Source organism: Homalodisca vitripennis, chromosome 3 (genome assembly GCF_021130785.1).
Source record: "Homalodisca vitripennis isolate AUS2020 chromosome 3, UT_GWSS_2.1, whole genome shotgun sequence".
Classification (NCBI taxonomy): Eukaryota; Metazoa; Arthropoda; class Insecta; order Hemiptera; family Cicadellidae; genus Homalodisca; species Homalodisca vitripennis.
Window position 1 is genome coordinate 77,018,473 of NC_060209.1, and position 27,439 is coordinate 77,045,911.

General features: G+C 30.7%; 1 protein-coding gene across 1 annotated transcript in view; it reads left to right on the forward strand.

Moving 5' to 3' along the window:
• The first annotated feature begins 334 nt into the window (after positions 1–334).
• The window catches only part of LOC124357074 (RYamide receptor-like), a 329,693-nt gene continuing 302,588 nt past the window's right edge, over positions 335–27,439 (forward strand). Inside the window, exon 1 of the mRNA XM_046808491.1 lies at positions 335–431. The gene's annotated coding sequence lies outside the window, so the exon portion shown is untranslated. The remainder of the gene's footprint in view (positions 432–27,439) is intronic.

Here is a 27,439-nt window from a genome sequence, read left to right on the forward strand (position 1 = left end):
ATGGGAAACCCAACACACATACATATACATGTCCTTAACAACTAACGAGAGTCTTGTTTATCGTTTTATTCTTTAAAATGATGTACTTTGATCATGAATATGCAGACCTATTATTTCTTTACGAAGTATTTCAACGAAGCATGTGGCGAATAGCAAGTTTAACTATTCACCAAGTATAAATGTAAATGAAACAAATGCAGAAGATCCAAGGTCGTAAAGGCTCGTAGGCTATTATGGCACATAACGTGTGCAAGAAGTACTCGAGAGCGGGGGTGGCGACGCATGCCTCCTAGGGGAGGCTACAGCGCCGCGACGCGGCTAGTTCTCCGCGTCCCTCCCAACGTGCAGGGCTACTCTCGCGCGCTCTTCACTGTGCGTACGTAAGTGAGCTCTCTGTCTCTACGAGGGAAAAACAGAAGTCGAAATATATGGTGAGGACCAACATCCCTTACTTGCAATTTTCATAGAACGCCTGTCTCGTCATCATAAGCTGTGTTACATTTAATTGGTGAAATATATTATAACTCGAGAACAACGATATTCAACAGTTGGTGGTTACTGATTTTCATTACTCGTATAACACTTTAAAATAGTTACAAATTACTATTTTTACAAAATATTGAAAAGCGAACTGTCAAATCTTGTCTGACAATATTAAGTTTAAGGAGTTAGAAAGTAAACAATAATGTTATCATTGTTTTCTCTAATAATTGTAGAATATATATATTAGAATAATGACTAATGATTTTTGTTTTACTAGTAACTGAAAAAAGTAGCTTAAAATGGAGAATATACAGTTTAAAATTGTTATTTAAAATGGCAAGTATTCATACATATCTCAATTACAACTAATAGTTCCGAACAAAACATGCAAGTACCTCAGGAACATTTTTACCTATTCATTTTAATCTATAAACTGTGGAAATTTACATTAATTAAAGTCTGGAAAATTTATTCACCTTCTCATATTTTGTGAGAGGTTTAAAAAAAATTGATTACTTGAAGACATGAAAGTTGTTTCTTCTTTCGTAAAGTGGTTCTGGTGGCCGGCTTAGTGAGCTGATTGAAAAGTGAACTTGTTTAGTTAGTATTATCTCGAGATTCTAGCTCTAAGTCATCTCTAACAGTTTTGAGCTTATCTTACTTTAAAGACTTGAACTTAAATTGTGTTTGAACATTTCTGGGATATTAATATTCGAAATTTTCATTTTCATAATGTAACAGAGTGGGAAAATCAATCATGACGCACCGAAGGAATATGAAACGATACTAAGAAAATAATAATAACTGATGAGTTTGGTGTATACAGAGCTTTTTACGATGTTACTGTGATTAGGAGAATGCAATTCTATTTTACTGTGGTTTTAATTACTTAAAGTGTGATACCCTGGAGGTAAAACTATTACAGTATAATAATCAAAATGTCGCTAAGTCGTGAAGTGGTAATAGAGCTGTCTTTATTACATAAGTATTTATTTTTAATATTTTTATGAATGTATGAATAAACACATATGCAATTTATATGATAAAAACAACCACGGTAAACAGACTATTATGTTAAAACTAAATGCTCTTATGTACATATAACGATGCTTTAAAAGATAAAGCCCTCTTGAATGACATATACAGGTGCCGGATAATTTGATCTGTAATTAATAAAGAAGAATTATATCTAATAAGGAAAAACGTTTACAATGTAAAAGAGAATTTAATTTATTTTCGATTACTGTTAAATATATAAGAAATAAATCTATTCGTATTTGGAGAGTGACTTACAATACTTTTAGATGCATCTGAATTATTAATCGGACATTTATTTTTTATATTTGGGATCTTTTATAAGCTTAATATTTGATGATTATTAAAAAGTCACTAACAATGATTATATTTTTGTATATGCATATTTTTTTAACTTGGTTTTAAGAGCATAACTATCAGATATACTTATTTAGTACTAGCAGTTACCTAGTATTTCACAAGCTTGTAGTATCCAATGGGGAAAGTCCTAGGTTGCTGTAGTGAATTAAACGGCTGCTCAAGGCTCGTTATACTTAGACATATATTTCCTTTTTGTATGGTCTATGGCTCATTTATTCATTCAAGATGAATACTAATTACATGTTTAGAGCCTAGGGGACGGATCACCAGTGTGAATACAGTTGTCATCAAGAATGTTCTGAAGCTTTGTTACTGTGGGGGTCTAATCCGAATAAAATCGAATAAGATCAAAGCAGGCTAAGTTGTGGGACGGAGGGCGTGAGTCATTAACTTATCTGCGTCTCATATTTTTGGACGGACGTTACTCCTATTTCTTATGAAAATTCATTGTAATTCGTCTTAGCAAAAACAATTATAGTAAACATATTATGATCAAATATGACAGTGGCTTACGCTGAAAACTATGGCAACGCTATATTAGTAGTACTCACCATGCCAAACACACACACACACACACACACACACACACACACACACACACACACACAAGTACTCAAAATAAAAAGTGTACATTTAAAAATGTACTCTTGTACAAAAATGTACATATTGAGCTACGATTTAAAATTACTTTTTCGTCCAGCATAGAACGTATTTCATATTGCTTAAACCATGTATGAAATAAAATAAAATTGTGACCATGATATCATTTATGTTTGGTTTAGGAGTAAATTTAAAGTATTCATTATTTACATATTCCAGCAAGGGCTTTGGGAAAATCATAAAATTGCATAACCTATTTCTAAAAATACCGTATTACACAAATATTATTTACAATACTACTAGATCATGATGTTAAGGATTATTTCCTCCGTAATTTTGCTGAAAAGTTAGTACTGTATACTTAATGAATATTTTGAATTACTTTATGCATACATTAAACGCTTGGTATACAATATGTTCGCTATAATGATACCTGAAAGTACTAATCAATTTGACATGGTGCAGTTCTTATCCATAAGATAAATGTTATGAAATATCAGGGAAACAAATATTTAACGTTACTCATTTATGAATATTACTTATCAAAATCGTCATTATAGTATTTGATTATTACATTAAAAAAAAAAACAAAATTATTTTACAAGTAACTACATTTTAGTAATAACCACGGTTTCGTTCAATGTATTGATGGAGTTAAAATAGTACAAGTAAATCATGAGAAATAATTACTTGTACATTGGAAACAAGTTTGATTACAAAATATTCGAGTGTTATTGGTTGTACAGTGGTTACGCAGTGGGTACCGGTTACAAAGTTGGTATCGGTTACACAGTGGGTGACGTTTACACAGTGGGTTCATATTTTACAATGGGTGCCGATTACACACTTGATAGCGGCTACATAGAGGGTACCGGTTACACATTACAGAGTATAAATACTTAGCTTATATCTGTCTCATTGCTCACTAGTGACCTAAGAGATCTTTGTACAGAAGATCTATTTACCTTTTATAAAAGACCACTATTACTGTTTCCTGTAACCAGATTTCGTGCACTAGGCACTTGAGCAAGAGACGGAACAAGTTTAACGTATTGATCTAAAATAACGATTTCTTTAATCCTGAAGAGCATCTGAAATTTCTTACTGTGCAGATAAATATTTCTGATGATGATTGTAGTACACGATCTCCCGGGATATGTGTGTATATAGAGGGGCAGAGGTTTCCTCTTGCCATCGCCGACCTCTGGGGTGCTTGGGAATACATAACCACCTCCCAGATAATTGGTTCTGATGCCATCCTATATGCAGGTCACTTGTCTAATCAATAGGGACTGATCAATATTCAATAAATGAGACCTCACTATACCCAACGGCCACAGTGGTTCGTCGAATCTCGCCAGCAAAAGCATTGTGATATCCATACAAACACTAATTGCATTATCCATATATACATTTGAGACCACTACTGTTAGTATTTTGTATGGTTTAACCGATTAAATATTGACGGATCTGATTAAACATATCGTATATATGAAAGGACTGCAATCGTAATAGAACAGTGTTTCGGGATGCAATATATTGATGACATAGTTTTGAGTTGTTTTATTTATTTCATACTTAAAATGTAGTTGTGTTGAGAAAATATAAATTAAAAAGTAAATTCTCTTCCATAAACATTTAACAATTTTCGTTAATTTTCATTTACTAAACAGCTTGAAAATATTACGAGGTGTTGAAACAAAGTCCAATATCTTACGAAAAATAAGTTAAATTCCACGTTTATGTGACAATTTTAGAATCCATAACAAGAACAAAATATTATATGGAAAGGCTTTGTATTTATAAATGCAATATAAACGTGTTCAAAACAAAGAATAGAAGCAAATATCAAACTAACTTGTCGAGTTGAGGCAAAAATTGTACAAACTTATACTAATAAATTTGAAAACAAACACTCCAATAATATACTTTTTATTTTTTTGTGGTCTTTCGTGTTTATGGAACACATCATCAGAATAACATAATTGAATAAAATTGGTTACCATCACAAAAACGAAAAAGTATATTATTGGAGAACAAACATGTTTTCAAATTTATAACCAATTTTAGTGAGAAAAGAGCTTCCAGAATGTACACTTATAATTATCCAATTTGTTTAATTTTGATGGGTTATTAATAATATTATTCGAAGTCACATACTTCTAATATTGTTTCTGCTCTATCCGAAACCTCGGAGTACACAGTATTACTGATTTTGCAGACTACTAGGCAAATACATAACATGATTTGTAACACAAAATTAAAATCAATATCAACGAAAAGGAAAACCAACATGGTCGTACTTTTCTTAAACGAGATCACTAAGACTGTTATAGAAGTAATTTAGTTAGTTTGTTTTAGCAGAATAAAGTCTTATGTAAAGAAAGCTTATCGTCATTCAATCATCTACGATTAATACTTTGGAGATTCTTTATTCATGGAATTAAAGCACGTAATTAAATTCTCATTAAGTCTCATTAAATCGTGTGGAAAACAACTCAGTTGAATCTATATTATATAAAAATAATATGACACGTATTACTTTGTATTATTACAATACTTTATTTATACAGCAGAGCTAAAATTGACTTTGTACTAAATAAATTTGTTTGAAACGATCTCGTCAATATCGTAATATTTATTTCTTTTTATAACCTTTAAACCAATATGCTGATGCCTTTTCGGCTAAAAATAGTGTTGAATAAAATCAGACGCCATACATAATGCCATTGAGTGTAAGCAATCAATAAACATTGTTGTGGCATTAAATAAGTTTGCCATGTTTATAAACATTTATCGATATTCTAAATGTATAGCTTTGAAAATGGACTTCGTAATGGTAGTAATATTCTTAATGACTGAAGATGTAAGTGATAGTTTAACATTTATAAAACCATGCGAAGTGATAAAGGGGTAAATTGTAAAATTTTGTATTATCATTTGTAATAAAATTTGTAAAAAATAGCAATTTTATGGTTTTCAGTGCCATTTACTGTTAGAAAATTAATCTAGTGTCTTTTATTTTGTACACTGCTGAAAAGAAAGTTAGGGAAAAGGTAATCACCGATCGACTAGTTGGAGTAGTCAAGGTCACTGGAGACTATTATTTTGAACTAATTCCGTATAACTTGATTTGAGTGTTCTGCAAAACGACCCGAATGTCGTCAGATGTACTGAATTCTTCAATATAAAAGGAGAATTATATCAACGTTATACTCAGATTAAAGTGTTAAACGATAAAGAATGATATAGAGAGCAAGTTGAAAGTATTAAATGGAAAAACAACCAAGAACGTAACAAATTATGAAATTTAGATATTTTTAAGAAGGAGCCACGATGATACTCAAGTGTATCAGGGTTGGTATTGCATTTTCTCACAATAAATTCTAGCATTTTTCAAAAATAAAAATAAATAAATAAAAATAAAACGCAAGGATAGTAATTAAAGTGTCTCGTTATAACAAGATGGTGGAACTGTAACAAGATTTGCTGAAACACAGACTACAAGTACCAACATTTCGATCATTCTATAGTGCAATAGTTAAGATTCAACTTGCAATTTATAAGGGAACAAATTCTTTTTTTAGACCGATGGAGAAATTTCCCTACGACGGAAACCGATCGCCAGCCGTGCTATTTATTGCGGATGTTGAAATGGTGGGTATAAAAATGTCAATAATAAGGAGTGACACAATTCTTCTCAGATCATACATTTCTTAACGTGAATCCACAAACTTATACCCAACCGTCATTCACGTAAGTGTTGAAAATTTGTCATCAAATTACATACAGATGACTTTCAATCTCTTTTTCTCGTTATTTGATGACTTAAAAAAATAACATAATTAATAACATAAATGTAATTTTTTTATGTCTGACGGTCGGTTGTATGTGTATCAAGTTAAAAAATATAATTTGAGAAAGGTATTATTGTTTTATATTTACATTTTGCCATTAAAATTGTCAAATTTTGCCATCTTCCATTTTGAATGTCACGAAAACTAACGCGGCTGACGAAAGATTTTGTTTCATAACATTCCTGTATTGATTTCATAAAAAAACAAGGATGTATGCTCATACATTCCAAATTGGCTTTTTACTTTTAAACTATTCTTCTTTGTTAAAGTCATCTTTGATATTCTCTTATTTGAGCCTGGTTAAATACATCTTGATACTGTTTCTAATTTCTATCCCCCTTATTTATCAACCATTCTTTAGAGTAAAGATGATAGGCCACTTACAAGATCTTTCAAAAGCTACCTAGAATTTAATACCAGAAGCAAGGATATTTGTTAATCTTACTTGTTTGCTTTGACTTTAACATATGAATTGAGTCACATATCCAAATAATACTAGTCACGGATTCTTGAGAATAACACATATAAGAAGCCATTCTTCGAAACCAGACTATCAAATAAATTAGTCTAAACACTAGAATACTAGGAGAGTAGCTGTGAATATATTAGCTTTAGCTCCCATTAACACAAGTCTGCTGTTAAATTATCACTATGAATATAAACTCCTAGAGCATTGTCTTAGAAGAACACTTAGAACTTTGTCAATTACAGTCGAGTCCTGTCCGTGATCTCAGTACGTTTTATAAGCAAGTCTCAGGTACGTCTTAGAAGACAAGTAGCCTGGCACTTTGATGCGTTGAGTTAGTTTAATTGAGTTTTGTTTTAGTTTCCATTAGTGTACCGTTCGAATAAGTAACACAGACAAAGTTCACGTTATACAAAACCACCTACAATCAAATGGTATACACATTTCACAATATTCAATGTATAGGACATTCTTTAAAGAATTAATTAAATTATATTTTATCTAGTTTTTCACTATTGCATGTGATATTCCTAGTTTCCCAACACGCAGTGGCTCGTGACAATGTTAATTAAAATTGAATATGTTCACTACAGCTAAAAGTAATTACTGTAGATATAAAAAGTTATGTACCTAATTAAAATTAACCTGCCACCAGAAGCCACCTTATCTATATTATACGGTTTGCTATCAAGGTACTATCGTGACAATGTTAGTTAAAATTAAATATGTTCACTACAGCTAAAGGTAATTACCATAGATATAAAAAGTTATGTAATTAAAATAAACCTGCCACCAGAAGCCATCTTATCTATATTATACGGTTTGCTATCAAGGTATTGGACAATTAAATGTTTTATTTTAATTATTTCCTTGAGAATTCCTTGATGCATTTGAACGGAATTCACTCATTTTCTGTTAAAAACAGATAATCTAAGGTCTCCTCAATATATTAGACAATAATTATAACATAAGGGTACACTACGTCAAGCAACGTTCAGAGAGTATTTCTACTTAAGCATAGGGATTTGAGGCTAGACTGGGCAGTGCGCAAGGGGACGGTTGAAGAAGGCTACTCTTATCAAGTGCCTCCCTTACGTTCAAGTTTACTAATTTACCGCACTTTAACTTTCATGTTTAAAAATTGTAATAATTTTCTATGTTAAATCATCAATGTAAATGCAGGAAAAGAAACTATACCGTATCAGAAAAATTTAGACTATTACTCACTCAAAGTTCATTATTTTATTATAGACCTAAACTACATAATTCTTTACTAATTCGAATTAAATTAATCAATAGCATCAACTGTTATAAGCCCCGTTTAAGAGCCTAGTTGGTTGAAGGGAATTCTACAGTCTACAAGTGGCCTTTGAGTAGCGCCTAATTTTGGTTTAAAAAAATTCTAGAATGTAACAATTATTCTGTAGTAATATATCATATTAATGTATTGTTACTAAAATTTTGTCTTTCTTTTGGCAAAATATCTTAAGTTTCTATAAATTGCACAGACAACTGTAAAGTTCCATTGTGTTAAATAAATAAATGACAATGACTACAACAATGTTAGGTACGTTACTCATTGTCAGACTACAGTAGACGAGATTCGACATGTGTTTACCTGTCAACTCACTTACGGAAAACGAATGACAGCTTGGTACAAAAGTAAGTAGTTGAAGTTTCTGACTCTCTGTGATGTTGACGGCAGTCACAGGTCATAATGGACAGCTCAGTATTTTAACGAGAACCGAACAACTTTTCGAATGGAGAAGATATTGCGTTTATTAATGCTACCAATATGCATCGTAAAATAGTTAAAGATTTATACTTTTAAGCAGTATAAATGATTATAAGCAGTTCACAAATTATTATCCTAAACAATAACCAGGCGGAAATGGAGTCGAATCAATTGAAATAAATAAATAAATAGTCATCATTTATAAAAAAGTGGTAGGCTAATATTGAGTGTAATAATATTGTCACTGATGTATAAAATGACAAGACGATACCCAGATGCAGTGCCTTTTAGCCTTTTATTCAGTAAGTTAATGCCTCTATTAAAATCGGCTGTAGTCTTCAACCGAAACAACTTTTTAGAACCGCTCAATTTAGTTATAAATAGACCGTTTATAAAATATATTACCAAATCTCTTTAACATATCCTAAAATAAAATCTTCTAATGTTGCGACCCATGGAAACCAAATAAATCCTGGCCAGTAGGCCTACATTTATTTTACCACTTTCAAATAAAGTTAATGTGAAGGTGTATATAAATAAAATTACTATGTTATTTAAGAAAATATAAATACATATCCTTATAAATGGGTTTTATTAAATCATCATTTATCTATTGGTTAAAGGTTTGAAACGTAAGAACACGATTAACATTCTTGTAGATGGATCGAAATCCCTAAATCGTGTAGATCACTATACAGTATATTACTCTACATATAATCACGGTATTTCAAGACTCTCACTTTATGACTTCTATATTCAATCTTAGTTATTTTAGGTCTAAAATTGTTGTTAAATGGTCTAAAATGTGTATAATGATGAACAACTAAACTGTTCTTTAACAGGCGTCCTCAATGGATCCATCTTAATGCCCATTATATTTTTATTCCAAATGTACGACCGGATGTGGCCTTGTAAGTACTGTATTAAATCCCCTATTAAATAGTTGTAGATTAAAGTATTAACTTTTTAGTTCCAAACATCCTGTTACAGTACTGTTAAGGGAAGGTATAACAACGATCACAACACCAGGTTTAATCAAATCTCTAGACCCCTATAATACAGAATAAATTTATTTAGAAATCTTCCATAGGAAAATGTCAGATAAAAAAAACTCCCCGAATGCATTATATTAGGAATCAATGAAAAATCGTTCAAAAGAAAATTTAAACTGTTTTTGTTGTCTGAAGCATTTTATACAGAGAACGAATTCATGGAACTATATTAAAAATGTAAGATGAGCATTTCAGAATTAAAAAAAAGTATCTAAAAATATTTGGATATGTCCAAGTTACACTTAATTTTATTTAACTTTACTATATATTTTTTAACATGAAGTGACTTTTTGCTTATGCAACACCTTTATGTCCCTCAACCTTTATGCCAATATATATGCTGTATTCAAGGATTTTTTATAAATATCTTGGAAGAGGAACAAGTGATTCTATACACGCCACATGACTATTTTACGGATCATAAGATTTATATAGCCATCTAAAGACAATAAGAAATTTAAGTTTAATTACGAAATTAGATAATAAGTATTGATAATGAAGAAAGTAATCCCTCCATCCGGGATCTAGGTCCAGGCAGGGATGTTGGACTAGAAATAAACCAGCAAACATTGACCGGTGAAAAGTTTGACCTGCTGCAGAAAGAGAAGCCCTAACGAGGTATTATACGGGCGCTAAACTAATGGTTGGTTCTGGCCCTAACTACGAACAACCAGCCTCTGCAATAAGGACACTCTTGTTTTGTTTGTTACTGTACCTAAACCCATATATTAAACCCTCTCGCAAACAGCCACTAATGATCTTCATTTACACGATAGTGTGTAAATTATGATATGTTCGAACTGGTTAAGGTGATTCATAACACTTTTAACTGAATAAAGTTTTGAAAGATTTAAGTTACTGCAATTAAGATCACTTCTGTAGGATACAAAAAGGTCTTATGTGCACTTCTCGAGGATATATAGGCATTTGAAGTATGAGTTTTGAATACATTTGTAACCAGTCCCAAGAGAAAACTGCTGAACTAAAAAGTCAATACATAGTACGATTTTAAAGGAATACCATGTTTTATATTATTTTTGGAGTTTATAAAAATGCGTTTAGTGAAAAACAGTTTAAAAATAGAACGTCTTTAAGTTAAATATTGCATAAGCCAATAAACATCTTTATAAATGTAATGTTAATCTTTCAGTCATATACATAATATATACATATCTAAATTTCGGAATGTAACCTTAAATGCCTACAATTTCTTAAATAACGATAGACTATTTAAAGGATCGTTAATGGGACATAAAAAGTGGCAGATTTACACAAATACACTCTTAAGCCAGAACGATGAGTACTGGATTGAGAGGCTTATTAGTCATTGTCTAATACCCTATACAATAGTGAAACTTGTTAAATTTATCGTTTTGGGATTGAAAGAATGTTATTTGGGTAGCCTCGTGTCGTTGAGAGAGCCAATAGAGTTCAGTATAAGGCGTCGGACATTGGATCAGAGTTAGATATAATGCAGGTTCAAATAATGTCAGTGATTGAAGCACCTTTTATCAGTACTGTCAACCTGTACTTTGCCGTTAAGAACTGTCTACACGGTGGTGGAACGTCACGTCACATCTTGTCTTGTGAAGGATATCTTGCTGGGTACACGAAGGTTGACCTTCATGTCACCTCAAGTAATCGTTAGGGAGGAGACAACTTGCCGTCAATCTGACTGGTTTTATAAATAAGTGAAGTCTTTTAGTCTTATAGCCTTTTATAAATAAGTTTTTACTAATAAAAAGTTAATTTAAATCATAATATTCTTACTTCCAATTCTATGTTCTATCGATAAATAAGTTACATTCAGGTGAAGAAGACTAGAGAGTTTTGCAGTAAAAACGTCCACTACAGTAAGGCCGAAGGAGTGCAGTTGGCACACGTCAACTGCCGCCTGGTACGCACGCGCTGCAGCCGACACGTTAAACTTAAGTCATTATTGGATGCTCCAAGGTCACGCGCCTTATAGGCTCCTCCCTCAACTACACTCTCTGGTGGTCCATACTGTAGTGATTTGTTTGGCTCTACAAATAACCTATTCATTTTATGTTGACAATGAAATGTATAATTCAGGAAAATTTCAAAAATTCTTCGGTAATTACTAATTCTCACCTTTAAATATATACCTAGATTGCATTTTTATTTTGAAATTGGTAAGCTATTCAAAGCCATAGGATGATGAAGACTCACTTCCAGGGACGTACATCCTCTCTACCCATCCTCTTCCCAGTTAGAAACTCAAATTAAGAACGGAAATATTAGAACATGCCTTGATTTAAACCGACTAGATCCGGAAATAAAAGGTGTGCCGAACTGTTTTAAATTCATTATATTAGTAAATGGTTGCAATTACAGTAGATACCAAAACGAACTTATTTTTAGTTTTCTACATTTATTGAAAACTTAAACCTTGAATAATCAGTTCAATCTAAAATATATAATTTTTTTAGTTAAGAAGCTTTTGATTTGAAGTTAAATACTAATAATAAAATACTACGGAAACATGTTTGTACGTATGATAGTTTTCAATGAGGTAATTATTTCGATATTTTTATGAGTTATAGTAATAGTTTTAGTTAGAGTTACTGCATCTGTAGTTAGATAACTGATTGTACATAACTTATTTATTAAACCTCTTAACACTCTTATTTGATTATTCAACTGTCTTGTTCAGTTGTGCAAACTTGTCTCTAGAACGACATATAAGCTCATTACATAACTAATATCTCTGATTAAATCTGTTTTTAAGATTATTCGTGATAGAAGGCACGCGTATTTTATTAGTACAACGGAATTACAAACTTGGTAACATTTTGTTTAGTCTACTGCACAAGATCTCAGAATAACTAATCTAGATTTTAAAACTGCTTTTGCCGAGGCAGCTTAATAAGATGCTGGCATCTAAAATTATGTTTTGTATTCTTCCTTGAGACTCGTTTTGTTCACATTATATTTAGGAGAGTATTTAAACGGGTAGGATGGTGACTTAGAGATTGTAATCATAATTTATATAGTTGCAATATTTTTATTTGATATATTATTAATTGCCAAAGTAAAATATGTTCTTATTAATAATATTGATAGTATTGCTTTATATTACGAAATTCTGTTCTGGGAAGATTTCTTTTTATACGTAAGTGATTCGATAAAACCTTGCTTCATAAAAAATAGGAATATATTTATATTATTCGCACTGTGTCTTTTTGATAACTGCACCATAACTCTGCCAATATTTAGTGAATTATTAATTGGTTAATAAATAATGTAATGTCCTGAGATGTAATGGTGGAATGAAAAAGAACTTAGCAGATGATTACAGTTTTCAGTTAAATGAGGTTGCTTAGCTTTTTCAAAGCAATTTCAATAGGTTAATAAAATTGTGGTTAACGTCAACTTTATGAATGCTAAAGAAAATAAAACTGGAGGCGAATATCACAGGAACCGCCGTTTTAATTGAGTTGTCAGAACAGCTGCTGCGACGACTTGTAGAAAGTTCTGTTTGTATCCGTGATTTTAATTCTTAACAGACTAATGCAAAAAGGTATGAAATTTAAAAGGTTAAAATGACAATGAGTAATACAGGTTTGATACGTAAATAAATCATTAGTGGTGTTTATTGTATGTCAGGATTTCATTTTAATTTAAATACACATTTTACTAAATATTAAATATGTTTTCTATACTCGTGTTCCTTCAAAAGTAAACTGTTTCCTCAGTTCATGTTTTCAGAAAGACATAAACAGGTGCATCGTAAAGATCATTTTGTAGTATTGAATTTTGTTGCAAAGATTTTAATACAGTTCCATAACTAAAAGTAGTCTATAGCAATTAGCGAGAATTCCAATTGAATTATTTGTTACTCGAAATATCAAAATATTGCAATTTACACGCTAAAAATAAAGCACACCACGTATTCCTTAACAAGGCTTCGTTGAGGTAACATGAACAATTTCAGGTCTATAGTCAATTTATTTATCGAGATGTCCTGTAGGAATAGACAGACAAATAATCATAGACGAAATAAAGTTTAACATCTACATGGGAGACAAAAGATCAGTTGTATTAGCCTGTAGAATGATAGATTAAATTACTCTCAGTTAAATTACACGGTTGGAGATGCGCCATCAAAGAACTCATTTTTGTATATGTAGAAATTAAGTTTTATTTATTTATTTATTTCATTCCAACGGCAAAACCAATGTTTACAAATCAAATCTATAACATGCAAATACTTAAATATACTAGTAACAGAATACTAGCATGCAAGCAGTATAAATACAAGCAGTATGTAACAACTTGAAAAGTATACTAAGAATAATAACAGCGATAAATATGTATATAAAGTAACAAAAACAAAAACAATTAATAAATACTATCTGTACGTATGCAAGAAATAAAAGACAAACCAATGTTTACAAATCAAACCTATAACAAGCAAATAATAAGTATACCAGCAACCGAATACATGCAGATATAAATACGAGCAAAGTATGTAACAACTTGAAAAATATACTAAGAATAATAACAATCGATAAATATGCATAGATAGTAACAAAAACAATAACAATCAATAAATACTATATGTACTTATGCAAAAAATAATAACAAATGAAGAATAGATACGGTAGGACGTTTCATGTAGAGTCCTGCTGTGCGGCTGTCAATACTCCTCTCCTTACGGTCGAAACCCCGTCGTGGAAGAGATCCAAACCGCCGCAGTGACGGTTGCCAATCCTCATCATCCTTGCAAGTGGACCATGGAAGTCATAGTTTCTTAAAAATGCAAAATGTAAAGTCTACACTTGAAATCTTTCTCGAGATGAACCAAAGGAAACATTCACATGTTTGGTCATGGTTTGGTTGAATTAGGTTCGTTCCAGAGTTTAAATAATAAAAGTCTACGCACCAAATTACCAAAGAATTGTGTATATTTTAGGGTATTTAGGTTACTCGTGGTAATATGTCAAATGTTAAAATCTCAAATGATTGTACTTAATAAATATACACATTTATTTATTTAATGAGACCCGTGAGACCAATGAAATAATGTTCTAGCACTTAGCCAATAATATGCACTATCATCGAACTTGTTGTTCCCTATATAAAAATGTAGCAAGTCTATAGGTAGCTCAGTCTACAATGATAAGAAAGTTTTAAATTTAAAACTAAGTTGGTCAGTGAATTTCGCAATGTCAGAGTTTTGAGACATGGAATGAGCTCATTATGTACATGCACGAGAGAGTAGAAACCTGTTTTTTATTAGAGGGGAGTTTTTAGGAGCTCAATCCCATTGATATTGTGTATTTTCTTAACTTCATTTTAGTTATGTATTGCACTTCGTTTCGAAATATTTATTTCATTTGTTTCAAGCCAATCTTGCCGCCATCAAAGCTCTGAGCACACGATCAACTCCACTGATCTACATCAAGAATCAGGAGCATTCACGTGAATTGAGCTTGAATATTATAAGCTTGAGTTAAGTTATTAGTTCAAACCAAGTGCAGAGTGACCCAAATACTTTAAATGTGTAAGTTTATGCTAGATTACATCACCACATAGTATTTATTACTTTATCACCATGCTTTTAATTCTGCTTTTATATCCGTGATTAAACATGGCCTTAGAAACTATTTTCATAATATTTTAAGTTTAATTTCTGAATGGAAAGAGATTTAAATGGAAGGAGCCAAAATAAAAATAAGAATAGAATCACAACGGATCATGCTAACTGGGGCATGTAAGCTCCTCATATACACTTTGTATTAAAATGGAAATGAATGTAATCTTCCGAATGTTATACTCACCAAACAAATATTATATGTTTTGACACGTTACAGATTGGCACATCCATTATTAGTTCTTTAATTAAAAATTATAAATTTTTGAGACTTAAAAGCGTACAATAAAACACTTATATACAATCTATTAAACTTGCCATTTTTAAAGAAACAATTTTTTAAGGTACGAGCCTTTGAAAATTTCCTAATATGGAATTTTACGCATAGGGACTTTGTCCCACAGTTTAAAGAAAATTTCATTATTAATTAAGATTTTGAAAGTTGTATAATTTTATTTGTAAAACCTGTGAAATAGGAAAAGTTATTATAAAAAAACCTTTTTTTCCGCTATAATGCGGGGTTAAGTATTTCTTTAAATATATTAGACCATAGTGCTTTTTTAAGAGTTTTCAATAAGTTTTAAATAGTTTAAATCATAAGCCTACCACGTGACACAAATTTACTTTTTAAATTACAGTTATAGTGGTTTAAATGGAAAACAAATTTCTGTTTTACAAACATTTTTAATTAGGAAGTACCCTTACGTCTAAATTAATTTTAAGGTTATACAGTTATAAAAATTTAAACCTAATATAACAACTGTATTATAAAATTGGAAGAAAACTATATAATTGTTTTCCTAAAAATGCAAGTGCATACTTTTTTCTGGATTGGAGAGAAAAGTCTGTGCAAAACCTCTACTAACAAGGCATTATCACTGCGACAAGTTAATTATAGGTTTAACAAGGCACACGCGACATATGAAACACCACAATAATTATTGTTTTGTATCCTCTACTGTACAATTAATATGATTTTAAGTAAGCCATCCACAAATAATATTTATTATTATGTTGGCCGACCTTTAGCTTTAGCCTACGACTCGAGTGGCTGGAAATATTTTATATTTTTATGTTTGTTTCTAGGTCTAAAATTAAGCAATACATTTCATTTCTACATAGGCAACTTCGAATTCAATTATGGTACATGCAATTCCAGGGGGTTGGCTGAGCTTCAGTGAAAATCTTTACATTGGCGTTGGTGGTGTGTTTGTAAACAAACTGGGTAAAATCATAAGGCAAGTAACAAATTTATCTATAAACTTGACTTTTCTTAACAGTGAAAACTGTGTAAATGCTATTGGAGACTTTGAAACTTTATTTAATGCTAGGCCGTATTAAGTTAAATAATAAATGCGTTCTTAAAGTCCGAGAGCAGAGAACCAATTTAAATTGTGCAAGTAGAATGGTTTTATTTAATAGACAGAGAAATGTAGATTCCAGCCAAATCTCAAGGAGGTACATATTCGTCTAGACCACTCGTCCATTTAAACAGTGTCAGTCACGTTATTAAATATTAGCGTCAACTAATCTGTACTTTCAGTCACTGTATCTAAATATCAGACTGTATATAAATTTATATATATATATATATATATATATATATATATATATATATTATATATATATATATTATATTTATATATATATATTTATATATATATATTTACATTTTATTTATTTCCTTTATTTACTGTACTATTTTAATGTTCTTTATAAATCCCCTTTGAAAACGGCAAACGCCGAAATATTAAAGAAGATTTGTACCAAGAAGTCTACTTAATGTATCAAGCTAGAAATAATATTATGATCTAAGAAAGAAATTACTGTTTAATATTATTTACTCATTCGATCTTTCAATTTTGGCTTACTCAGACAGATTGTATAATGTGTATTTACAATCAAATCGGCACTAGTTTAATCTTTTTTTATTCATATTAGTAAAGTGTCATGAATAGCATTTATAAACTATAAAAAGTATGTAATTACAGCACAATGAAGGTAAATGTTATAGAGTTTAATGTTTTTTCTTTGTACGCTTTTATTGCAGATCAGTACAACGTTGTTTGTACTGATGTCACAATTAATTGTCTGTTGACTGTGTTGTTCGCTGGGCGGGAACAGACGACGACTGCGACGTGTAAGTCGCACTGGTATGTTCATTCTATTGCTTACTGCCATCTATTATTATATAGATTATAGTCTTATAGACACTATTTTAAGTTAAAAAAATTAATAACCGAAGAACATTCACTAAAATTACTATCAGTCCAGTTTTTTATTGTTTTAGTCAGCATAGATGTTAGACTAAAAAAATCATTACTCCATAAAATAAGTGTCACTGGAGATCTTCCAATATCCTGATCCATTTAAGAATAATTATTAGACTGTTAGTTAGACCAATATTTTTGGTAACTTAAGTCCAAGTGTGAAACAGCTTTTATTATTGACAATGAAATAAACTAATTTCTTTACAATCTTCCATAATATTTGAATGATAATCTCCAACAATTTCGGCGTCTAATGATGTAATATAATAGACCTAAGGTACATAATATTATTTTAGTGTTCATTGTTCAGGGGTTCACTATCATTGTTAGTTCACTATCAAGACTTAAACAATACTGGCGTTTGCTCCTATTTCGGGATTTGCGCGTGAAGAAGCATTTTTGGTTCTAATCCAGAAATTATAATTTCTCACACCTTAGCGAAGTTTTCCGTTTTGCTACGATAAAAAGTTATACATGCATAAATGTATACATAATGTATATAATGTTATATGTATATTTTAATGAATAAATTATATATATATATATATATATATATATATATATATATATATATATATATACAGGTATATATAAATACACATAAGACTACTTTAATCAAAACCTCGGCCTAAGGTATGAACTAAGGTAATAGAATCGATTGCTTTGTTGCCCCGTTCAAAATATGTACATACGTCGGTCTTAAAATCTGTTTCCTTCAAGAAGTGCTACTTCCGTCTATGTTATTGACTTCTGGTCCAAGCTACATACGGTAAAGATAGTCTGTTAAGAACATAATACACAAGTGTGTCATAGTTATTCTAGGGTTTGCATTTCTATTTAAAGTTCTGTAGGCCATTTTTATTTATGCAGAATGTTTACTTTGTCTGTTTTTAACGTAATGCACGTGTATTTCAAATTTAATCGTTCCAGGCCATCAGAAAGTTGATAAACAAAAATATAGTTCTTGTAGGGGTTTCAACGCATTTAATCAACTATGGATGCTTGATTTTTTGGAAAATACTAGTATACTGTATTAACTGTGGAAAGGTTCATTGGTATACCTATGAAAGGGACATAAAAGTTATAAATCCGACTGTCAATGGTGGTTGCATGACTAACCTAGCATAACAAAGGTAGTAATAACATAATAATGTTTTACGACTGATATATAATAATTAATCAAAACAATCATGTAATCTTTTAAAGGATAGTAAATTGTAATTCATCTGTGAGTGTATTTTAAGAAGTACCTTTAATCATGTTATTGTATAGTTTGTTATAAGATAACTGGTACGAGACATTGCCTTACACGGAACGCTGTAAACATGATAAATTACTGTTTCACGATGCCTGGAAACTAAAGTGGAACTGAAGGCGGCTATAATCAGTTTACCGACGAAAGCGCCTTACCTTTGGACTGAAACCCAATAATGATTAGCTGTGCAAATAAAATTTAATTAATTTGCGTCTAGTCTACTAATTCAGCTAATAAATTATTTTCCTATTGATATTCCGATAATGTTTGATAATTACGTTTTCAGTTTAACTACGTTTTTTATATTTTAATAAAATATACTGGGTTCAAAAATAATAGGCGGCTTGTCTTCAGATTATCTTATTGCTCTCAGTCTCCAAAAAATTCACTTAAAAACCATTCGTTAGATATCACGCAGATTTGTAAATATAGAACATAGAGTAATAAATTGGAAATTACGGATTATTTAAAAGTACTTACGGATAAATTTAATTTGAATCTGAAAAATAACTTTAAAATATTAATACTAATTTGAATTAAATTTAATATTAAGTCCATTCTTTTTAAAACTTGAAACAGCCTATTACACTCAAAGAATGAAGTAGGATAAACTCAACCAAGTTCAGCCAGGTTTAAAGAATTTAAATTACCCTGTTTTGAAATAGTAATCAATATTCATTGTAAATAAATTGTAGTAACTGAAATAAAATTTCTAAGGGTAAGATTTAATACACATAACGACGAGTGCAATGTTATCTTGGAAGCAGGAAACTCACAGTGCAGTGAGCATATGCGGATACGGGACAAACATCATAATTAATTAATACGAAAATAAATGATTGTAGTAAACTTAAAAAATGGTGAAATAAACTTCATTTTAAAAGTGTAAATTTTATGTGTGTATTTTTAATTTTTTTTATACGAAACAATTCAAACAAAACAAAATAGTATTATACTTAACAAAATTGTATTGTACTTTTTATACGTAAATAGAATTTAAAATAAATGTATATTTAATTAATATTTCTTAACAATAAATATAATATTTCCAACTAACTCGAAGGTTAAATCAAAAGAAATCATACTATTAGCTTATATACTGAAGTACAACTTGTAACTTTTGTCTTCAAACTCATTAACATATTAAACAATGGTCCACACTATAACAATAAGTTTGAGCAGATTCTGTAAAGGATCCTTCTTCTTCACTTAAACAAATAGCTAAATAGGAGTAAAGTTTTCTACTAAGCCGTTTGCGCATCTTGGATTAGGTAGTATTTCAGGTCATCACTAAATTCTTCCACCATCCTACTTGTCTTTGTCAGTAAGTTTCAAAGGTACCATGTCTTCTAATAATCAAAATTCATCACCACAATTATTCCAGAATCCTGATAACTTTGTATTGACTGTGCCCAATGCTACCATTAACAACATTCCCTTGACAATAAGTTTCAATGAATCCAGGGCCCCTCCTAAATAAATAAGTATTGTAAAAAATGTTTATTATACTTTGATGTATCATTTGAAGTAAAGCTTACAATTTTACCTCGGAAGATGATTCGCTTGCATTACTTCAGCACAAAATATTTAGCTTCATTCAACATATAAAACGAGGAAAACAATCTGAATTTACAAAATTGACAACACAGTTAACGCATTATATTTAAGCTCTGATAAATAAAGTGTTAACGCTCGATAAGGAGTAAGAAATGATTATTGAGAAGTTGAAATAGTTCCCACTAAGCAGTTAATAGGGAACTTAAGTTCTCCTGGTGTACTGTTGGCTATAAGTTTTGCTACTCGCCTTCTTGTAGATTTTGTGGATATTTAATAAAAGGACGTTTTCGGCCTTCAACGAGTCTGGCTTTGGTCGAAAGTACTATTGTGAAGGGCTTCTATCAGACTGCATGGCAGTGTTACGTCTGTGTCTTTGTGTCATCTATCACTCAAGTTTAGGTAAAAAAGTCTGCTCCAAGCTGCGGTTTCCTGGATTAAACTTTTTGAGGCGTCCTGTACGTTTAGTAGTGAACTAATCTTTTCCACAATACTGGTTATTCTTTTGTTCTTCTCGTTTGGTAACCACACATCTACAAGAGATCAGTTTTGAATGGATATCGTAAACAGATGCAAATAAAATAAATTTACTAATGTATGAACAAGAATGATTTAAAATTTAAATCCAACTCAAACAAAGTATTAAATAATTATTGGTAAGATTATTGTTTTATTGCAGATAATATATAACTTAAAATGATCTTCAATTTCCGTAGCCGCTCGGAGGTGATTTCATCAATATCTGGCCAGAGAATAAGTGGCCAGATACTGATACCAGAGTGGCCTATATGCTTGACCCACTTACACTTAGAAGCAATATAAATGGAATATTTCTGAATCGACTTTGTGACTGGTTACTAACACTCCAGTTAGTGTTACGGGAAAAAACCCTGTTCTATTCTTATAAATAGGCTCATTTTACAACTCTGTTTATGTATATTTAAAATCAAAAGGACAAAAAGTAGCTATTATGGATCTTACATATACTTACTCCCGTTTCTAAACTACAATGAACCCTTTAATTTATTACATTGGGATTCCTCCACATTAGCCTAAAATATTGCAATAGTTACTGAAATCCTATTGGTTACTCAAATATAATGGAATTTTTAATGTTGCTCTCTTTCAGTGACTAAGATTTATCTCAGGAGCACTTAGAATTTAATTTAGAAAAATTATCAATTCCTGTTTTCAAAGTGTGAATTGCATGGGAAGCCGCAGGTTACTGATAGAAATTATTTATAAAATATCTCAATTTAATACTAGATGTAATTAAAATATATTCTTATGATCAACATACTTTTTCGGTGAGAAGCAACCTGCTAAAGAAAATGTTGGATAAATGTTTAGATTTGAAGTTTGAATTAAGAGGAACGTATTTGACACTGGCAAGACGGTGTTTACGAAAACAGGGTTGTTAATTGTGCTAAAGCATTTGTGGACTGGAGGGAGAGAGTTCCTGTTTAAAGTGATGTAGAAACACTTGTACAAGTTTAATGTACTTTTAACGTTTATTTATTTGAACTTGCAATACACTTTTTGTAAGTTTTAAAGTTTATTTTACATTTCATTGGAACTATTATTCTATATAATAGTTTTGTAAGCGTCTTAAATCTATTGTAAATATTCTTGGAGTGTTTGATATTTTATATAATATACTAGCTGTTTCCCGCGGCTTTGCACGCTTTTCGTAAGCTGTGCCCGTGTATGTAAACTTTTGGTTTAATTGAATTATATTTACAACGCCGATGTAGAGTTTGCCTTGTTGCCACGATCAAGAAAATCTGTTTATGTTTATAGCCATTGCGCACGTACATATACTTTATTATAAAGTGGTCTAACACTCAAACTTTAAGTTCAATCAGAAATGTATCTTAAAGACAAATATACATGATAACTTAGCGCCTTCAAATAGTGTTTGGCTATGTAATATACGTAACTGTCTCGTAATTGCAGTTTATATTGTGCAGGTGCTATTAAACCTTTTATCTTTTGCAGCGCTGCTTGGTGGTGAGTTACATCAATGGGCATAGCTTATAAACCTTCTCCGTGGAAATATACGTATACATACAAATTTTCATAATGGTCTGTCTAATATTTTGCGATTCCATAAAGGACAAACACACAAACGTTCATACACACAAACATTCATTTATATATATATATATATATATATATATATATATATATATATATATATATATATATATATTGTAATGATGTAAGTAAATTGAAACCAGAGAATTTCGTACCAATATTTTACATTTTGGAGTTTTAAAATAGCATATAAATGTATTAAAGTGCTTACATTTTTTTCTTTAATCCAACACCGAGCCGAGGCAACACTCAAAAACGCTTAATATGCTAAAATAAAGCAATATTTATCTATAAACACAGTCCAAAAATAATTATTATTTCTACAAAAATTTCAATAATTAGCTCAATAACCACTCTGAATATACAATGTGTATCCCGAGAGGTAGGTAAAACTTCAGGAAATGATAGTATTCACAAAACAAGCAAAGATCTTCATATGAATATATATCCTACCTCACTTCGTTTATTGTTTAAATAAGGGTAGGCTATTCATAAAGTACTGGATCAGATAAAATATGACTTGTTTAAACAAAATATTCAAGGAATTTTATATTGTTTATGTTAATATTTTTCTTGATTTTCCGTCTATAAAAATGTGAGTGCTTTTCTTTTAAAGATTCATGACACGAAAACAGTACATACTGTGACATTGCAATTTGAAAAGAATATCCCTTTCTATTACATAACTTATTAAAAGATCATTACTTCATTATTAAAATTCATGACTAAACAGTACATACTATGATATTGCAAATTGAAAAAAAATATTTTTCTCTTTTACCTCACTTATCCTTACTTATATGTTTTTACAATATTTTTACTAGTTACACAATGAACAGAATTTAAAATGTTCATACACAATGTTAAAAGACGTTTAAATAGGCATGAAAATGACTTTAATAATGTTGAAACCTGTATTATATAATTTATTATGATTTCATAAATAACTGGTAAACATTTTGCATTAATTTAACTAGTCCACAGAAACAAAAAAAAAACATGTATTGCATTATACAACCATCTGATGAAAGCAAATGACCTGAGTACTTAAAATTAAAATTTTGAAACGGTTCAAATTTTAAAATGTTAAATATTTAGCTATTTGGTCACTAAATTGTGAAAAAAGAAGTCAAATAATTTGAGATTCAAACATGCGATTTTTATTTATAGAGGTTGAAGAAAATATAATATACTGGAGTCAATGTTTAAAATCGGTGATAATGTATTTGACTTAATCGCACTTTAATGTTATAGTAGCCACGATAGTTTACCTTGCACACAGTCACACGCATACACGCACGCACAAAATAGATCACTTTTTTAGTTTTTTCTATAAATAGATAAGACTTAAGTAAAACATCAATGACACCGAGAAGAAGGTACAGAGTGAAGCGTAGGTAATGACGTGTAGAGTTTAGTAGTTGGCCATGACAGTCTGCTCTTGTGGCGCCAGATTGAACAATACACTGTACTTGCTGAGCGGGACGAGTTCTTGGAAATAGTTGAGCTATTGTTGGTCAAACAAAAAGTTTTCTAAACAAACAATTAACAAAGATTTTTCATCAATGTTTTGTTTTTTTTGCAAGGAACTAAGGACGAAACAAAAGAACGCGATGAGCTGTTGCAATTGCCTTCGTAATTACAGCCGTTAGGGATATAAAATTTAGACTGATCCGAGACAACAACACACGTTCGAGGGAGTTTTCAAGAAACGGAAAAGGTTGTGTGTGTGTTGTGTTTTGTGTGTGTGTGTGTGTGTGTGTGTGTGTGTGTGTGTGTGTGTGTGTGTGTGTGTGTGTGTCTCAAATATATTGTTGATCTGCGGCATATTTCAAAAGCAAACGGCTACAAAGAGGATTAATGTTTCTTGTCTCTATATATATGGGAGATCGTGGCATTTTGTTGCCACTAGGGGATATGAATCCTCTTTGCATATATACATACAAGCAGTTGGAGTTGGTTAACATTTGATGAAAATGACTAGCATATAGCGTAAGATACTATCTGATAAGTTTAAACTTCAATTGTAACTATCTTAAATCATAATAAAAATAGTTAAATATTTAAAGACTGATTTGAAATCCATCAATTATTTTGAGATACTCATTACGAATCTGGAATTACGAATTCATTCAAAATTTCAATTAGTTCACAAGATATCTTTCTGAGTTCCCGTGTTTTTGTAACGATGGACATCCATAATTATAAAACTCGACTTTTATAAATGAAATCACATGCAAATTTTCTAGTACATAGCTCATTTAGCTCTATAGATACTCTGCGGAATACAGACAGAAGAGCAGTGGTACCTGCCATATTAGTGATACTAAAATTACATTTTAAGTCCATAGCTCAATTGATGCTCGTGATATACTGCGAACATTTAGGCTTCGCTGGCGCTCAGATTAGGTATATTCCCTGCAGGGACATGCCTTATAATCAAACTCGATGTGGCCTATATAAAATGAAGTTAAAAACAAAATATGAAATCTGTATTCCTTATCGACAAATCGTGCGGACAACCATAGAGACAAACTGACAGACCGAAGTGAAATTTTGTTACACCCTATGTGTGATATTCTTCGCTAGCGTTTATCAAAAATATTAATCCAGGGGGGTGTTTGTAAAATGTAAGTTGTTTTAAAATTCATCACAACAATTATTTGAAAATAAATGAATACTTTTTTTTTTGACCAGGACTATATTCCTAATTGAAGAATACCATTCGTTCCTTGAAACCTTGATAGTTTTTTTACATCTATGTATGACGCTCTATGCTTTGGGGAAACAAAATAGAACAATCGTGCGTTTAAAAATAAGTTTAAAGTCTATTTATAATATTTTGTAGACTGGGGCGTAGTAATAAATTGTTTAACCGATCACGGAAAATGGTGCGTTTCAATTAAATACTTTGATTATATATAGTCCATTATCTTGCTAGAGAGTAAGTGTTCTAAATAGGATACTGTATAAAAACAATATTATATTTCGGTGACAAGTGTTATTCTCGATATCTGATCGCTAAACCACCTTTTGAAGAAAAGCAACAAATCGGAGAACTGAAATGTAATAATCTCGTCTGTAGCTCTGCCAAGGTTTCTTTCAAGCAAAAATCACTTCTCACTTCTGTCACCTGAATCCTTTGTTTTGTGGCCAAATGTTGAACAGTCATTGTATTATTTTATTGCTCAGATGAAGCTTTTAGTACAAGACGCAAATATAACCAACAGCGGACAGAGGCAGATTGTTTTAGTAAAAAAAAATACAAACAAAAATATAAAGTTACAAATGAAAACAGTTATTCAAGCTATTAGTTTGCTTAAACGCTTCGTTAGTGTCTTCTTTGGTGTTTTTTCTCAACATAAAGATTATGGAAATACACTTTGCCGTACTACGTATACGGAGTTATTTATGTCAGATTTATTTGGTAAAATGCTTTCTTATTACATAATATTTTGGGAAGTTTTTATTCTCGTCAAGAGACAGAAAAAATTTAAAATAAACCTGGTCAGTAACGCTTAGTTTAACGCTTTTATCATGTGTCTTTTAGATTTTATTTTTAATTTCCAAATCCATTATTTAAGAAAAAGAAATGGATACTATTATTTTTAGAGTATTCTCAAAACAATGAAATATTAATATCATATAATCGTATTAAATATAAAACGTTAAATTTTTAAAGAAATACTTTCAAACTAACAAGTTTTTTTAAAACATAATACAAGTTGTAAAATTTAAACAGCAACATTTTGACACACAAATAACGATGTATATGTTAGTAAATAATGTAAATATAAGCTTTTAACTGTCATAATACAAGTTTAATTATGCTGTAAATATGTAAAAAATGAAAATTTTAACGTGTGTTATGAAAGTTAAAAGCTTATTACCTAAATTGTTCTCGAAAATAAAATTATGTTTTAAGTGTCAACATGTTTGTAATTAGATGGATAAACTCCTATAATTTTTCCAATACTTAAACCAGTAACTTTAGCTTTAAACCATTCAATTGGCTCTCACCTAGACATGTAATATGACAATATAATATTAGCTTCTCTTTTGATTCGAGACTGCAAGAATTATACTGTCCAAAAATGGAATAATTTATCTTTACTAGATTCTGAAATAAAAACTGAAATTTAAAAAAACACGTAAAGACATACATAAGGAAAACTAAGCATTCCTGCCCCATCTATATAAAATGTTTCGTTGCTTTGGCTCAAAGAACAAATCCTAGCAGTATTACAGGAGAATTTGAAATAACTGTAATATTATTAACTAAGAAGAAGCTGTTCTTGATGAGTGATGACCACCAAATTTTCTCTTTAATTCCTGGGAATATATGATCAATAAATCAGAAAACATACGGCCATTTGTGTCGAGTATACGGGGTGAAAATAAACAAAGCAGGAGGAAGCCACGTCACGTGTCATAATAGACTTCGCTGAGGTTTCTTCAAATACATAGCTCTTTTTATTCTTCAGATATCCTGAGGACAGACAGACATACAGATTATCATATAAAAGAGGTTTTGAAACAAAAATAATGCATCACAAAACTCATTCTTGTAGAAATCAAGTTTTATGTCAAGTTTAAAATCTACAGATAAAGTCCTTTCTCAACATATCTAAATATATTTACATGAAGCATTAATATTTTTGGCTAATTTAATCAGTTTTCCTATAAAAGTTTAGATAATAAAAGTCCACGTTGTGTTGGGATAGTTAGACTACATTGTGTTAATATGCTACATGTTTGTTTTATGAGCGTTTTGAGATTGCCTACAAATATATTTATCCTGCTATTTTCTCGTTGGTATCATATTACCAGTAGGACTGATGTGAAAATATTTGCAAAAGATAGGCTAATCATGGAGTGAGATGCACGTCATTGAATTCAGTGTTCCTCACATAGAAATGAAGCCTTATAAACAATTACAAGTCTATAGGTCATTTCGTTTTTGAGATACAGAGGGGACAAACAGAGAGATAGACAAACAAACACACAGAAATAAAAGTTTCCTTAAAATTTCGCTAAAGCTCAGTGAATTATTAATCT